Source organism: Oryctolagus cuniculus, chromosome 9 (genome assembly GCF_051225735.1).
Source record: "Oryctolagus cuniculus isolate XC-2025 breed Fujian yellow rabbit chromosome 9, ASM5122573v1, whole genome shotgun sequence".
Taxonomy (NCBI): domain Eukaryota; kingdom Metazoa; phylum Chordata; class Mammalia; order Lagomorpha; family Leporidae; genus Oryctolagus; species Oryctolagus cuniculus.
The window spans coordinates 136,953,035-136,970,104 of record NC_142875.1 but is presented as its reverse complement, the minus strand read 5'-3'; the positions used below and the strand labels follow the sequence as shown (position 1 = coordinate 136,970,104).

At 45.2% G+C, this 17,070-nt stretch overlaps 1 protein-coding gene across 5 annotated transcripts in view; it reads left to right on the top strand.

Annotated features, from left to right (window-relative positions):
- Positions 1–210: 210 nt before the first annotated feature.
- Positions 211–17,070, top strand: part of SCAF11 (SR-related CTD associated factor 11) — a 73,464-nt gene continuing 56,604 nt past the window's right edge. For 2 of the 5 annotated variants that reach the window (XM_089304803.1, XM_008259359.5), the window contains exon 1: positions 211–480. The gene's annotated coding sequence lies outside the window, so the exon portion shown is untranslated. Of the gene's footprint in view, positions 481–508; positions 1,056–17,070 lie in introns of those variants that run through there. The other 3 variants (XM_089304804.1, XM_051850997.3, XM_051850996.3) reach the window with 3 other exon arrangements.

The following is a 17,070-nucleotide window of genomic DNA, read 5'->3' as shown; positions in this document are numbered from 1 at the left end:
ACCACCGGGCAGGGCAGGCCCGGTCCCGCAGAGCGCACGCGCACAGCCAGGCTCGGCGCGCGGCGGGGCGGCGGGCTGGGAGCGCATTTCCCAGAAGCCCTCGCCGCCGGCTCCCTCCCGCTCGCAGACGCACGGCGTGGCCCCGCCCACCGCGCCCCGCAGCCCGCGGCGGGTTGTCGGCGCCCCCCGGCGGCCGCGCCGAGCGCTGCGGGCTGTGGGCCCGGGCGGGCGGGAAGAAGGCTGGGCCGGTCGCCGCCGTCGTCACCGCGGCGCGCCGGCCTGAGGCGGCGCGGAGGGAGGGAGGCGGGAGCGAAGAGGAGGCCCACGCGGCGGGGGAGGGAGCAGCGCAGCGCGGCCCGCTCCCGCCTCGCGCCTCCCTCGGCGGCCCGCGAGCCGGCGCCGTGGCCCCCCGCGTTCGGGAGCTCGGCGGCGCAGGGACGGGCCTCGGTCCCCGCGGCGGGGCCTCGACCTCGGCCTGAGGTAAACGCGGGCGGCCCGGGGTGGGGAGGGCCGGCGCGGGCTGGGAGCGGCCCGGGCGGCCCGAGTTGGGAGTCTCGCGCGGCGGAAAGTTGAGGCTGCGGCCGGGCCCCGCGCCTCGCCGGCCCCGTCCCGGTCCCTCCTCCGTCCGGTCCTCGGCCTCGGCCCGGCCCCGTCCCCGCGGGCAGGCCCCGCTCTCGCCGCCGACACCCGCCCCGCCGCGCCGGCGACGCTGGGGACTTGGCTTTTGTCGCCGGCGCGCGGCCGCTGCGAAGCCAAACTTTACTGCGCGGCGACCTCGGTGCCGCCGGCCGCCCGCCCGCCCGGGAGGCCGCCGCTGACCGCCGCCGCGGCCGCGTCTCCGGCCTGCGGGCGCCTCCAGCCAGGCGGCGGCGGAGTCGCCCCTCCGGCTCGCCCTTGGTGAGAGCCCGCAGGAGAAAAGTTGCTGGGTCTTTGGGCGGTGGTGTTGTTAACTGGGGGGCAGGAGGAAACGGAGTAGAGAGCTGTCTTCGGGTTTTCTTTTGTTTTATGCGGTCCTGTCAGAGAACCTGGTTGGATTTCTGTCTCGTCTTTGCAATGTGAGTTTTTAAAAAGTTGGTAATTCTTGTTCTAGTTAGCTGCACTTTAGCGGTCATGTGTTTTGGAGCTTGCGAATGTTTTGGCAATCGTTCAGTTTCGCATTCGGATAGCGATTGGGGCGGGCAGGACCTTGAGACTTTGATACGTGTTTAGGATCTCACCGTGGTAGAGTTTGAGTATGGCAAGGGGGCAGGAAACTGTGGAAAGTGTACATTGTTTCCAAATACGCTGCTCGAAGACGTGAAAATCTCAAGGAGTTTTCCCTCCCCTGTAAAATCTTCTTTTGGGAGTGGGGCCGTGGCTAAGATGGAAACTCTGTGGGTTGTTCAGCTTTTCTTGAAGACATGTGCTGTCGGTTGAATCAGTGCAGTTTCAGGCTGCCATTGATTCATCATCAGTAACATCTTTCAGTATGCAGAAAATCCAATATTACATATGTCATTAGCTTAATACTGAACTTTTTAGCAACATCAGGAAGCAAAAGTTGTAAAAACTTAACTAAAGAGAGTAGCAGGCATACAAATAATAGTTATTGAATGTTCATTGTAACTTTTTCAAGCTCTGCCATCATCTGCTCTTATCTAAAGATTTACTTATTTGAAAAGCAGAATGTGTGTGTGAGTGTGTCTTTGTGTGTCATGGGAGGGGGTGTATCTTCCATTTGATAGTTCATGCCCCAATGGCTGCAGCAGCCAGGAGCCTGGAACGCCATGCTGGTCTCCCAAATGGGTGGCAGGGACCCGAGTACTTGGCCATCTTCTGCTGCCTTCCTAGGCAGGTTAACAGGGAACTGGTTTGGAATCAGACTAGCTAGTACTTCAGCCAGCACTCTGGTACAGGATGCCAGTTGCTGGTGTTGCAACTGCTAGCTTCACCTGCACCACAACACTGGCCCCTAACCATGTAAATTGAGTTGTAACCTTGTTCAGTGAAACAGAGAAACTTAAAATGCAGGTTCTTATTTATATCTTCTGTCCCCAGGAGAAGTTTATTAGCCTTGTGCTTTGTCTTGCATCTGAGCAATGCCAATTGTTAACATCACTGGTAAGAGAGAGGTCAGAGTTAAAATATCCAGCAATGAATGTCCTGTTGCTATTCACAGGACTCTTTTTTTTTTTTCTTTAAGTTTTAGCTTTATGAATTGTTGCTACTTAGATAAATAAAAATTCAGTATAAAATATGAAGACACCACATTCATCTCTGGCTTGCAAACTAGCTTTGTAAAAAGTTGCAGTGACTGTTACTGATACACAGTCTTGAACATTCAACAGGCTGTGTCCTTTGGTATGATGCATATGTCAGAGCATGTCACTTGTAGTCCTTACGGTAGGCTGCACAGGTTGTGGGAGATTTGGGTCTCTTTTTCTCTTAGTGTTTACCCTTTCTCCAACCACGTTTGCTACTGTGCTACCAAGATCTTTTCTGACTACTCTGTAAAACATCACCCCCCCATTTCCTATCTCTTTTTCTGCCATTTTTTTCTTCATTGTTTTTATTACTTTCCAACATATTACTGTGTATTTTACTAATTTAAGTTTGTTACATTTTTTTCTTCACTCTAATGCAACTCCCATGAGAAAACAGTTTGACAGTTGGTCACTGTTTTGTCCCTAAACACCTGAACAATGCTTGATATGCAGTAGGTACTTAATGTTTAGTAGTTTAACATGCTTTCAGCTGTAAACATTAAAAATAGTAATTGTGGTTTGAAAGTTTAGACCATGTATGTCTCAGACTGTTCCAAAAACTGCCAAGTTACTTATATCTATGTGCAGACCATGGTTCAGTTCAGGAGTCCACATGTATAAAGGAGAGTAACAATTTGTGACCTTCAAACAGTGATTTGTCAGAATATAGAGGGAGCTAAGAGTACAGTGATGTGATTATTGTTAAAACTGTTGTCATTTAGAAGCCACATTAGACTGACTTTTGGTAGCTCCAGAGGGCAGAACTGGGGTTGTGAAGATATGTATTGAGAGGGAGGATGGGCAGCAGGAGTGATCTGGGGGAGAAGTTGGGCTTTTGCCTGATCTGGGAGAGATGATCGTAGTTTGAGTTAGGATGAGGACCATGGAGATGGGCTGAATGGATGGGATTTGAGATCCGTAGGCCTCCTGTGGTAGGTTAAAGCAGAGGGAGGCATTTTGGTGATGATTCCTGTTGGTGGTGGGGCCCAGAGAGGACAAAAGCCGTGTTGTCTTTGACATGCTAGGTTTGGAGGACCTCTGGAAGGCTCAGGTGGAAGTTTCTACAGGCAGTTAGAGATAGGCTACTTCAGAAAGTTTGTGGAAAATGTGTGACATGAAACAGCGATGCATAGATTTCTAAGCTACACCAAAATAAGCTTATTTTTAGTTCCATTTTCCACAATTTTTAAAGTACTCATGAATGATTTTTTTTTTTTTTAAGATTTGTTTGTTCATCTTGAAGGTCAGTTACAGATAAAGAGAGAGGGAGAGATCTTCCATCCACTTGTTCACTCCCCAAATAGCTGCAATGGTCAGTGCTAGGCCAGCCTGAAGCCAGGAGCCAGGAGCTTCACCTGGGTCTCCCACGTAGATCTTTTCCCAGGCCATTAGCAGGGAGCTGGATTGGAAATGGAGCAGCCTGGACATGAGCTAGTGCCCATATGGAATGTCAGCATTGCAAGTGGAGGCTTTACTTTCTATGCCACAATGCTGGCCCCCGAGTGATTTTCAAACATAGATAAAGGATATGGGTTGAAAATAGGGAATTGGCATCACCTTTGTAGGTAATTGAAATTGTGGTTGTGAGTGAAATTACCTTGGGGATGAGGTGTTACTTGCAAGAAAAGAGAACCATAATGGTTCCCAACATGAAAGAAAGTTTGCTGGGAGAATGTGAGGTGCCAGAGAATACTGTACCAATCAGAGAATGAGGAAGTGAGCATGGTCTCACAGAAACCAGAGGAAGAGTGTTTCAGAGGACAATTGTGTATGGCCAAGTGTTGATGAGAGTTAAATAAGGTGAGAACTATAAAATGAGGAGAGCTGATTGGTCTTTGGAGCAAGTGGGACAGTAACCTTACTTTCAGATTGGTCCTTAACTAGGTCTAAACTAGATCCGCAAATACTGAGATGAACATTTAAAAAGTTATGTACCCACATTCAGAAGAAAACTAATGTTCATCAGATATGTACTGTCAGGCACTGTGTTTTAGACATTTTACAGAATTTTAATTTGTTGTTTTTAGTAGTCTTGCAATATTGGATGTATTTGCCCACTTTATAGAAGTTGGTCTGAAGATCTAGAGAAGGTAAATAACTTAAGTTGTAGAGCACTTATTGAGTATCTATTCCCAAGTCCATTTGACCCTTTGACCTTTAGTTACTCATTACACATCAGTTGGCCTCCCAAACTATAAGTCAGTTCTCTCCAGTAGGCATTTCTGCTTCGATGAAAATGCTGTGTATCTACACTCTCCAGTATAGTAGCTGAAGGTGACGTGTGGCTAGTGAGCACTTAAAATGTGGCCAATTTGGCTGAGACACTGAATAGGAGTTACTGTATTGGATGGTGCAGTATGGCTCACAAGCCACTGAGAATCTCATGTTAATAAAGCGTAGTCTTATGAAAAGAGGTGGAAACACATATTGTTCTTCATTTGAAAGGAGTCCTGCTTTGCTTATTTGCTAATCTTGGTTGCTGTAAATGAATTTTGTAGGTAACTCTTTTTTTAAGACTATCAGCCAGGTTTCAGGTACAGTACAAGGAACTTTTCCCCCTGAACCATTTGAGAGTAAGTAGCAGATACAATGTCATCACCTTAAATACACTTCTAAGGAATTTCTGTTATACAAGTATGTAACCATCCAAGTCAGGAAGTTAGCTATCTAGTGGCAGCTGTCAATCAAGTTTGCTGGTTTCCACAGTAGTTTCCTTTGTAAACTAAAGAATTCTGTGTTACATTTAAGTGTAATATCTTCAATCCCTCGGTCTTACCTTCATAACCTTGATACTTTTTTTTTTTTAAGATTGAAGGTTAGTTTTATTGTAAAATGTCTCTTTGTAAAATATTTCCTTATGGTGCAGTATTTGACAGTAGTAATGTGTTCTCAGTTTGCCCTATCACCTGGCATAGGATTTATTTATTTATTTAATTTGTTTATTTGAAAGGCAGAGTTACAGAGAGGCAGAAGCAGAGAGAGAGAGGTCTTCTATCCACTAGTTCACTCCCCAGATGGCTGCAACAGCCAGAGCTGAGCCCATCTGAAGCCAGGAGCTTCTTCCTGGTTTCCCATGTAGGTCCAGGAGCCCAAGGACTTGGGCCATTTTTTCTGCTGCTTTCCCAGGCTGTTAGCAGAGAGCTGGATTGGAAGTGGAGCAGCCGTGACTTGACACGGCACCTATATGAGATGCTGGCAATACAGGCAGTGGCTTTACCTGCTATGCCACAGCGCCAGCCCCTGGCATAGGATTTGCTGCGTTACTGTTATATGCACTGAGATCACTTGCCTAAGGGGATTTCTTCCAAGCTTCTTCATTGCAAAGTGACTTTTCCCTCCCTTAATAATTTTTTTTTTGACAGGCAGAGTTAGACAGTGAGAGAGAGAGACAGAAAGGTCTTCCTTTTTCTGTTGGTTCACCCCCCAAATGGCTGCTACGGCGGCATGCTGCACCCAGTGAGCTGCGCTGATCTGAAGCCAGGAGCCAGGTGCTTCCTCCTGGTCTCCCATGCGGGTGCAGGGCCCAAGCACTTGGGCCATCCTCCACTGCACTCCCGGGCCACAGCAGAGAGCTGGCCTGGAAGAGGAGCAACTGGGACAGAATCTGGCGCCCCAACCGGGACTAGAACCCAGGGTGCTGGTGCCGCAGGCCCCGTCCCTTAAAAATTAATATGTAATTTTGGGGTAGGTATTTTTAAACTCTAAAAATAGCCCATTCCTTATCAAACTTGCTCTTATTGTTAAGCTATCCTAGCTTTGATCAGTGAAAGCTTTTTTCAAGCTAGCTTATATTTCTTTTCACTTGGTTTGAAAAATTCCATTCTTTTTGACACAGTATACCAAACTTACCTTTTTTTTTTAAATTTTTATTATTTATTTGAAAGGTAGAGTTGCAGACAGAGAGAGAGAGAGAGAAGGTCTTCCTTCTGTTGGTTCACTCCCCAAATGGCCGCAACGGCTGGGCTGCGCTGATCTGGAGCCAGGAGCTTCTTCCTGGTCTCCCATGCGGGTGCAGGGGCCCAATGACTTGGGCCATCTTCCACTGCCCTCCCGGGCCACAGCAGAGAGCTGGATTGGAAGTGGAGCAGCTGGGACTAGAACTGGCGCCCATATGGGATGCTGGCGCTGCAGGCAGAGGATTAACCCACTGTGCCATGGTGCTGGCTCCCAAACTTACCTTTTATTTTCTCTACCACAGTCCTGGAATCAGTTATTCCAAAGACTGATTTCTTTTAGTGGAGAAATGTGTTTTGAAATCAAGATTTGAGCATTGTATTTATTTCTGTATCCATATATGGAAAACTAAAATTTTTCTAAGTGTAATTGACAAGGTTTTTTCTGATTTTCTCCCTTTTGGAATTTATAACTCTTGTCTTAGAAGGAGAATCTTTTATTACTGTCTTTATGTTGATCAGCTCTTCTTCTCAGCTGTCTTCCCAGTGCTGCTCTTTCCCATGTTGGATTCCCTTTTTACTCTGTATAGACGATAATATCCTGAGCACAATTCTCAGGTACCCCAGATGTTACCATTCAGTTTAAGCTCTAGGACCTCACTGTGGGCTCTTAATATCCCTGATGTGTACATCTTGATCACTGACCTGGGCTCTGATTCTTCCAACCAAAGTTGCAGTGTAGAGACACTCCTCTGTTTATTCCTTTTTAAAGATTAAAGATTTATTTATTTTTTTTAAAAGGCAGAGTTAGAGAGGGGGCAAGGCAGGAACAGAGAGAGAGAGAGAGAGAGAGAGAGACTGAGACTGAGACTGAGACTGAGGGAGGGAGAGAGAGAGGGAGAGAGGAACTGAGTGAGCTTCCGTCTGTTCATTCACTCTCCAAATGATCACAACAGCCAGGACTGGGCCAGGCTGAAACCAGGAGCCAGAAGTTTCTTCTGGGTCTCTCATGTGGGTAGTAGGGTCCCAAGGTTTTGACCCATCCTCCCCTGCTTTTCCAGGTCCATTAGCAGGGAGCTGAATTGGAAGTGGAGTAGCTGGGACTCGAACTGGTGCCCATATGGGATGCTGGTGATGCAAGTGGCAGCCTAACCTGCTGTGCAACAGCACCAACCCCAGTTTATTCCTTTTTATAAAAGTTTACTACAGCCGGTGCCGCGGCTCACTAGGCTAATCCTCCGCCTAGCGGCGCCGGCACACCGGGTTCTAGTCCCGGTCGGGGCACCGGATTCTGTCCCGGTTGCCCCTCTTCCAGGCCAGCCCTTTTTTGTGGCCAGGGAGTGCAGTGGAGGATGGCCCAGGTGCTTAGGCCCTGCACCCCATGGGAGACCAGGAAAAACACCTGGCTCCTGGCTCCTGCCATCGGATCAGCGCGGTGCGCCGGCTGCAGCGCGCTGGCCGCGGCGGCCATTGGAGGGTGAACCAACGGCAAAAGGAAGACCTTTCTCTCTGTCTCTCTCTCTCACTGTCCACTCTGCCTGTCAAAAAAAAAAAAAAAAAAAAAAAAAGTTTACTACAACAAAAATTTTAGTGGAAAATAATAATCAGATATATTTTCAGCTTTTTAATTTATACCTGTTGAGACTAAATTTCCTCATTATTTCCCTTTTTACCCTTGAGTTCTCAGACCTACTTTTAAGATTGTCTTTTATTGGGGCCGGAGCTGTGGTGCAGCGGGTTAACACCCTGGCCTAAAGTGCCGGCATCCGATCCGGCTCTCTGCTATGGCCTGGGAAAGCAGTAAGAAGATGGCCCAAGTCCTTGGGCCCCAGCACCCGCGTGGGAGACCCGGAGGAAGTTCCTGGCTCCTGGCTTCGGATCGACGCAGTTGCGGCCAATTGGGGAGTGAACCATCTGATGGAAGGCCTCTCTCTCTCTCTCTCTCTCTGCTTCTCCTCTCTCTGTGTAACTCTGACTTTCAAATAAATCAATAAATCTTTAAAAAAAAGATATGTCTTATTGTATTTTTGGCAGTAAAGCAAATCAGTGATTCATTCTATTTTATGTATAAATTTAGGAGTCAGACCTGGCTTAGAATTTTAATGGTTCTGTAAATTGATTTTTTTTTAAAGTATCTTAGTTTCCTCACCTGTTTCAATTTTTACATAATATTTATGTAAGTCCATTGAGAACAAACAGCTGATTCTGTCGCTGCACTCCATACCTTTGAGTTAGCCCTTTGTAGTGAGTGGTTTTCAGTCCTTAGTGTTCTGGTGTCCTGTATGGTAGTGTTGCTTTTTAAATGTGCCGTGGGGGTACTCTTCATTGTGAAGACTTGCTGTGGTCCTGGGTTGGCTGCCTGGGGTAGAGTAGACCCATTCCCTGCCTACAAGGCTGTGTTCCACGTTTGTTGATAGCTGGCTTGTCCGTGGGGTCTGGGCCCAGATCATGGCTGATGTCCTTGAGGAGGTTGATCCTACCAGCTTTCTTCTAACTAATTTCCGCATTTCCCTCACTCTCCCCCCTTTCTGCTGTCTCATTAACCTTAGAGCACCCAATCTAAACATCTCAGAAACTACTTTAAAAAAAGTATGGGGAGAGGTAGATTTTTCTTTCATGATTCTCTGTTTCTTATAAAATACAGTTTAAATTCTAGGTTAGATTTTAAGTTCCCTTACATTTTCCCTTTTATTTTCATTGTTTATCATTTATTCCCTTTAATTACATAATTACATATGTAGTTTGCATTGTATTTCTGTTAGACAGTCCTACTCTGGGTGTTCTAATGTATTTCCTATGTTAACAGTCTCATTAGGGTTAATGCTTTACTACTTAATCTAGCAACCCCACAGCTCCCCTAATGTCTGTTGTGGAGTAATTGTCACATTTGTTATATCTGTGTGCAGTGATAACCATTATGGAATAGTTGTCATGCGTATTACATATATATATATGTGTATATATATATGTGTGTGTGTGTTGCTGAGATTTTTTTTTTGTAATTATTTATTCAAAGGCATAGGGACAGAGAGAGGGTCTCTCTTCTGCTGGTATATTCCCCAAATGCTTATAACAGCTGGGACTGGGCCAGGCTAAAGCCAGGAGTCAGGAATAACTTCTCTGTCTCCTGCATGGATGCAGGGACTCAAAAACATGAACCATCATTTGCTCCTTCCCAGGCACATGGGAAAGAAGCTGGATTAGAAGCAGAGTAACTAGGACCTGAACTGGGCACTCTGATATGGGAGACAGGCTTCCCAGGAGGCAAGTTAACCCAAGTTGTGCCACAAAGCCTTCCCAGCAATGAGATTCTTGAATTCAGTAGTCATACACATCGAAGGAACTTAAGGGGAGAAAACTAGACTTTTATACACAAATATTTTATATTGTTTTGTATTAATAAAATTCCAAGTTTAATTCTGGTATCATTTCCTTTAAGCTCAAGGAATTTCCTTTTGCACATTTTTTTTTTTTAAGATTTTATGTATTTATTTGAGAGGTAGAGTTACAGACAATGAGAGGGAGAGACAGAAAGATCTTCCTTCTGTTGGTTCACTCCCCAAATGGCCACAACAGCTGGAGCTGTGCTGATCTGAAGCCAGGAGCCATGAGCTTCTTCCTGGTCTCCCATGCGGGTGCAGGGGCCCAAGGACTTGGGCCATCTTCTGCTGCTTTCGCAGGCCACAGCAGAGAGTTGCATTAGAAGAGGAGCAGCTGGGACTAGAACTGGCGCCCATATGAGATGCTGGCGCTGCAGGCAGAGGGTTAACCTACTGTGCCATGGCGCCGCCCCCCCCCCCCCCTTTTAAGATTTATTTTATTTATTTGAAAGTTACAGAGAGAGGTAGAGACAGAGAGAGAGGTCTTCCATCCTCTGGCTTGCTCCCCAGATGGCCACAACGGCCAGAGCTGTGCCGATCCGAAGCCAGGAGCTTCTTCCTGGTCTCCCACGTGGGTACAGGGGCCCAAGGACTTGGGCCATCCTCCACTGCTTTCCCAGGCCATAGCAGAGTGCTGGGTTGAAGAGGAGCAGCCGGGACTAGAACCAGCCCCCATATGGGATGCTAGTGCTTCAGGCCAGGGCTTTAACCCGCTTTGCCACAGTGCTAGCCCCCTTTTGCACATCTTTTAAAGCAAGCCATATGGTAATAAATCCTTAGTGCTTCTTGGCTGGAAATGTCTTTTTAAAACACTTGGATTTCTGGTGAAATCCTTCCCTGGACTTAGAATTATGGGTTAACGATTCTTATGTGTTTCAAAGTCAGAGTTAGAGAGAGATCAATCGATCTAATATCCATTGGTTTACTCCTCAGATGGCTGCATTGGGGAGGAATGGGCCAGACCAGAGCCAGGAGCTTCCCCTGGGTCTCCCGTGTTGGTGGCAGGGGCCTGAGTATGTGGGACATCCTCTACTGCTTTTTCCAGGCCATTAACACGGAGCTGGATTGGAATTGGGACAGGTGGGATGTTAATTGGTGTCCATATGGGACACTTGCACCATAACACCCACCCCTGGACATTATTTCATCAAATGTTTTCCTATACCAGTTTCTTTTCCCTGTTTCTGAAACTCAGTGACATAAGTATATTTTGCTGTTGTCCACAGGACCTTGAAACTCTCTCTTCATCGTATTTTCAGTCTTTTATTTCTGTGTCCTTCAGATTAGGTTATTTCTGGTGATTCAATTTTAAGTTACTAATCAATTCCTTTGCATTTCATTTCTATTGTGCCCTTATTTCAATTCTAAAATTTTTGTTTCTTTTTTATAGTTATTATTTCTCTGATGATAACTTCTGACTTCATTTCAGAAGTCATTTCTTTTTCTTTTTTTTTAAAGACTTATTTATTTGAAAGAAAGAACATGGGGCCGGCTTTGTGGCACAGCGGGTTAATGCCCTGGCTTGAGGCACCGGCATCCCATATGAGCGCCGGTTCTAGTCTCAGCTGCTCCTCTTGTGATCCAGCTCTCTGTTGTGGCCTGAGAAAGCAGTGGAGGATGGCCCAAGTGCTTGAGCCCCTGCACTGGTGTGGGAGACCTAGAAGAAGCTCCTGGCTCCTGGCTTATGGCTTCAGATCAGCACAGCTCTGGCCGTTGCGGCCAATTGGGGAAGGAGCCATCGGATGGAAGAACTCTCTTTCTCTGCCTCTCCTCTCTCTGTGTAACTCTGACTTTTGAATAAATAAATCAATCTTAAAAAAAAAAAATGGCAACAGAGAGAGGGAAAAACAGAAAAAAGAGGTCTTCCATCGTTGGTTCACTTCCCAAGTGGCTATAACAGTGGGGTATGGGCCAGGTCAGAGCCGTTAGCCTGGAACTCCATCGTGGTCTCCTACATGGATGGCAGGACCCAAGTGCCTGAGCCGTCTAATGCTGTTTTTCCAGGAGCATTAGCAGGAAGCTGGATTGGAAGCAGAGCACCTGGTGCTTGAACTCATGCTCTGGTGTGGGATGCTGGCATTGTTTGTAGCTGCTTAACTAGTGCTGGCCCTGGAAGCATTCATTTTCCTGTCCATGGAACACAATTATGCTAGATTGAGCCTCCATTTCCCAAAATACTTGGGCCCAGAGGTGTTTTCAGATTTCAGATTTTATTCCTGTTTTTGATTTTGTAATATTTGAGAGGTCTGCAATGAAATGTCTTGGAGGATGGGATCTAAGTCTTAAGATGAAAATCATTTGTGTGTTATGTGTACCTTATGTACGTAGCCCACAAGTAATTTTACAAAGTATTTTTAGTGCACTGAGGTTTTGACTGCAACCCATCACATGAGGTCATGTGCAGAAATGTCTGCTTGTGGCATCATAGTCATATTGAAAATAATCACGTTCAACTAACCAGCTAGGTATTTCACTTGAAAAGGTAGTTTGCAGTTTGTAACCTTCTGTAGTAAGATTATTTTTTTGGAGAAAATTGCACTATCACTTCAACTCTAAAATCTTTATGGTCTGAGTTGGTCTTTTCCAAAAATTATCTATGGGTATATGAGAAGTCTTCAAGAAGTTCATAGAAAATGTATATTATTAAAAAAAGCATGCATGGATTTCAATTTTTTTTGCAAAATAAACATCTTTTAATTTCATTTTCCACAAACTTTTTTGAAATATCTTTGGATAGTCTGACAATATTTCTTTATTTCAATAATTATAAATCATATATTTTTAAATCAAAGACATTGACAGCTTTTATTAATTATTTTCATTTAGTTGAAAGATAGAAGAGACAAATGGACAGAAACAGATCTTTCTTCTGCTAGTTCACTTTCCAAATTCCAGCAACATCCAGGGTTAGAAGCTGAGATTTCAGTATGGGTCTCCTGCATGGGTGGCAGGGACTCAAGTACTTAAGCCCTCATTTGCTTCCTCCCAGGGTACACATTTGCACCTGGAGTGGGCCATGGCACCAGCTCTTGAACCCAGGTATTAATATTTGGGATGCAGGCATCCCAGGCATCATAACCACTGCACCATATGCCTACCCTCGCAACAATATTTGCTCACTATCAGTGTAGTTTCTCCTATTTAGAGTACTTTGCGGAAAGAGAATATTGGTAGTACGTTAAAAGCTGGTGGAACAGGACTTCCTGATGCAGTGACTTACTCTACTTCCATGTTCTTTGCCCTAAAAGGTCTTGGAAAAAACACTCACTAAATAAATTAATTTAAGGGAATGAACCATAGAGATGGAATTAGCCACAATTACTATTGTACTTAGGTCAGTGTCACTTAAATACCATAAGGATTTGGTGTTCAGCTGAGATACTGGATGACTTATAACCTGAAACAGAGGTTTTTGTGTCTGTATTGGATGGTTTAGTTACACAGTTAAGAGCACAGCAAAAGGGCCGCCGGTAAAGCCGCCACCTGCAGCACCGGCATCCCATAGAGGTGCCAGTTCAAGTCCGGCTGCTCCACTTTCGATCCAGCTCTCTGCTATATCCTGGGAAAGCAGTGGAAGATGGCCCAAGTTCTTGGGCCCCTGCACCCACATGGGAGACCCAGAGGAAACTCTAGGCTCCTGGCTTTGGATCATCCAGTGCTTTGGCTATTGCAGCCATTTGGGGAATGAACCAGCAGATGGAAGACCTCTTTTTCTCTCTGCCTCTGCCCCTCTGTAATTCCACTTTTCAAATAAATAAATGATAATAATAATGTACAGTAGAGCTAGATTGCCTGGATGTCATTCCTGGCTCCACTATAAATCGAGCATCTACTATAAAAATGAAGATAATGAAAGTATCACTGTGAACTAAAGTTAATCTCTTCCGTATATGTGATGTGTGTGTACGTATATTTTTATATATATGTATATATATATGAAGAGAGAGAGGGAGAACTTAGAACTTGATTTGTGCCGTGCTCATTAAACATGTACATAAATAATTGACTTGAAGTTGTTTATTGGGCACTCTCTTGGAGGTGTGCTGTTGAATCCTGCTGATGGAGTGGTGAACAACAGTTTTGCAGTCATATGAATCATCAGGAATATTACCACTTCCTGTTGCTTGACTACTTCTGTTTCTAGTGACTTGGGTTAATATTTGTGTTATTTCCAGTAAAAAGCTTGGTGGGTCTCAATCCTATTTACCTTGTCTTTGTGACCTTGGGCAAGTTACTTAACTTCATTGTATATATAAATGGAGGTATCTGTTTCATGTGTTTACTATAAGAGATAAATGAGCTAATTTATGACCTGTCAGAAAGCAGTAGTTAAAATTAGTATGAAAATGTTATCCCAAAGTCCCAGTCATGGATTATTGTAGCATTTGTCATAAGATTACATTTAGGGAGCTGGTGTTGTACCACAGTGGATTAAGTTGCTGTGTGTGATGCCAGGATCCCATATTGGAGTGCTGGTTTTGAGTCCTAGCTCTTAAGCTTCCAGTCTAGCTCCTAGCTAGTGCTCCTGAGAAGGCAGTAGAAGTTGGTCTAAGTACCTGGGCTCGTGCCACCCATGTGGGAGGGCAGGACAGCCTTCTTGGCTCTTGAGTTTGGCCTGAGACCTGGTGGTTGTGGCCATTTGGGGAGTGAACCAGCAGATGGAAGACATCTCTCTCTGTCTCTTCCTCTCTTTGTTGTTCTGGCTTTCAAATAAATAAATCTTTGAAAAAAATTACATTTAGGAGTGAATCCCAGTGTCTTTCCATGTCTGATGCTAACACAGGCGAGAACTTTTTAAAGGTTGTATGTATAGTATATAATGTATGTATTTGGGTTAGGATAGTAATATTTCATAGAAGTAGAATTGAGGGACACAGTGATATCTATGCACACACAAACTTATGTGACAATAAAATATCTGTCTTTAAGGTCATTACATAGGAGAATGATTCTGTGTTTAAGAAATTTAGATTATAAGCTTAGCTGGAATTAAGAGCCTTTTTTAAACTATGGAAAATAATTGTTCTTTTTCAATCTCAGTTTCATTATAGAACATTGTATCCATTTTTAAGGAATTAGTGTGAAAATGGGAATTTCTTAAGGAACCAGTATCAGTAACAGTTAGCATTTGTGCAAAAGCAGCAGACTTTTTTAGAGTTGAAACTATTCTAAGATTTAAAAAAATCTTGTTTGAATAGAACAGAGTAAAATTTCAGAAGCAATGTTTTGAGCATTGTCCCTTTTTTCCTTATCGTTATAGATGAAATCCAGTCCCATTCCTCTGTGATAGTATTTGCATGTGTCATTTATTTTAATTAATTCTTCTCCAAAATTCATGTTGCAATTTTTTTTTTTTTTTTTTTTTGACAGGCAGAGTGGACAGTGAGAGAGAGAGACAGAGAGAAAGGTCTTCCTTTGCCGTTGGTTCACCCTCCAATGGCCGCCGCGGCCGGCGCGCTGCGGCCGGCGCACCGCACTGATCCGGTGGCAGGAGCCAGGAGCCAGGTGCTTTTCCTGGTCTCCCATGGGGTGCAGGGCCCAAGCACCTGGGCCATCCTCCACTGCACTCCCTGGCCACAGCAGAGAGCTGGCCTGGAAGAGGGGCAACCGGGACAGAATCCGGCGCCCCTACCGGGACTAGAACCCGGTGTGCCGGCGCCGCTAGGCGGAGGATTAGCCTAGTGAGCCACGGCGCTGGCCCATGTTGCATTTTTAAAAAAGATTTATTTGAAAGAGTTACACAGAGAGGAGAGGTTGGGGGGGGAGAGTGAGCGAGAGAGAGAGAGAAAGGTCTTCCATCTGCTAGTTCACTCCCCAACTGGCTGTAATGACTGGAACTGCGGCGATCCAAAGCGATCCAAAGCCAGGAGCCAGTAGCCTCCTCCAGGTCTCCCACGTGGGTGCAGGGTCCTAAGGACCTGGGCTATCCTCTACTGCTTTCCCAGACCACAGCAGAGAGCTGGATCAGAAGTGGAGCAGCCAAGACTCGAACCCGTGCCCACATGGGATGCTGGCACTGCAGGTGGCAGCTTTACCTGCTACGCCACAGCACTTGCCCACATGTTGCATTTTAATCCCCAATGCAACAGTATTAACAGGTGGGATCTTTAGGAGGTGGTTAGGTCATGAGGGCCCTTACCCTCATGGTTGGGATTAGTTACTTCTAAATGGGCTAGAGGGAGCTAGCTGGGCCTTTCCCCCTTTCTGAATCTGTGGCATGCGAGGGAGGACGCAGCAAGATGCCATCGTGGAAGCAGAGACTGAACACTACACACCAAACCTGGTACTCAGCCACCAGAACTGTGAGAAACAAATTCTGTAACTTATGGATTACCCAGTCACGGATACTTTGTTACAGCAGCACAAAGGAAGACAAATTTGTTTGTTTATGGGTGTTTTCTGTTTGGGGAGGTGGATGGATGCACAGGGATAACCATTTTGACTTAGAAAGTGTCTCCAGGGTAGACTACGGGTTATATTATAGTTGACACTTTTCCGGTTTTGGGTAGAAGAAGAGGATATAAATTCACCTTTTCTTTATTGCACTGGGGAGAGTCTTATTTCTGCCAAGGGCCATTGGGTATGTTTTCTTAGTTTTTACTTTTTAAAAAAGGTTTGTTTATTTACTTGAAAGGCAGAGATAGAGAGAAAGAGAGAAACAGAGCTAGGGATACCTTCTATCTGTTGGTTCACTATCGAAATGGCCACAACAGCCAGGGCAAGGCAAGGTCAAAGCCAAGAGTTTCTTCTGGGTTTCCCATGTGGGTGCAGGGGCCCACGCACTTGGGCCATCTTCCACTACTTTCCCAGACACATTAGCAGAGAGCTGGATCAGAAATGGAGCCGAACTGGTGCCCATAGGGAATGCTGGTGTCACAGGCAGAACCTTAATCTTCTACGCTACAGTGCCGGCCCCATTTGTGTATATTTATCATTCATGGGCTGTGCAAAATTACCAAATTAAAAATTAGCCTGCTATAGATTTACTGAATTTTGAGTCCTGCCTCTTGTTCCATTGGCAGGGCCAGACCAAGTGATTTTGTGGGTCTTACGTGGCTCATGGGCTGGACATTTCCCATTCCTGCCATTCCATCCTTGCTTCGAGGATGTTTTCTTCTCTTTGCTGTTCTGCTGGTCAGATCTGAAAGTGCTGTCTTACTGACCCTAATGCTTTTATGGTGTTCTTGGGGGATTTGGTTGTAAAATGAGTCTGACTTGCTAGATAAACATGAGACTTATTCTTCTAAATATAAACCCTACTTTCCTTCACATAAAACTCTTCTTCAAAGAACCCACAATAGGCATTGAGTAACTGCTGATGGAACAAAATCAAAAACTGTAAGAGCTGCAGGTTTACTTCACCACTTGAGTTGTGTCATTGTTCTTTAGGATTGGGGATGGAAATCTCAAGGTAAGTGGGGGTTAAGTAATCAGCTCTGTTTTACTCCTCCATCTCTTAACGGGGGAATTAGAGAAGAATTGCATAAATATATTAAAATTATTGAAGGGCACGGAACATGCTATACTTCAATTGCTTATCATTTGTAGTTGTAA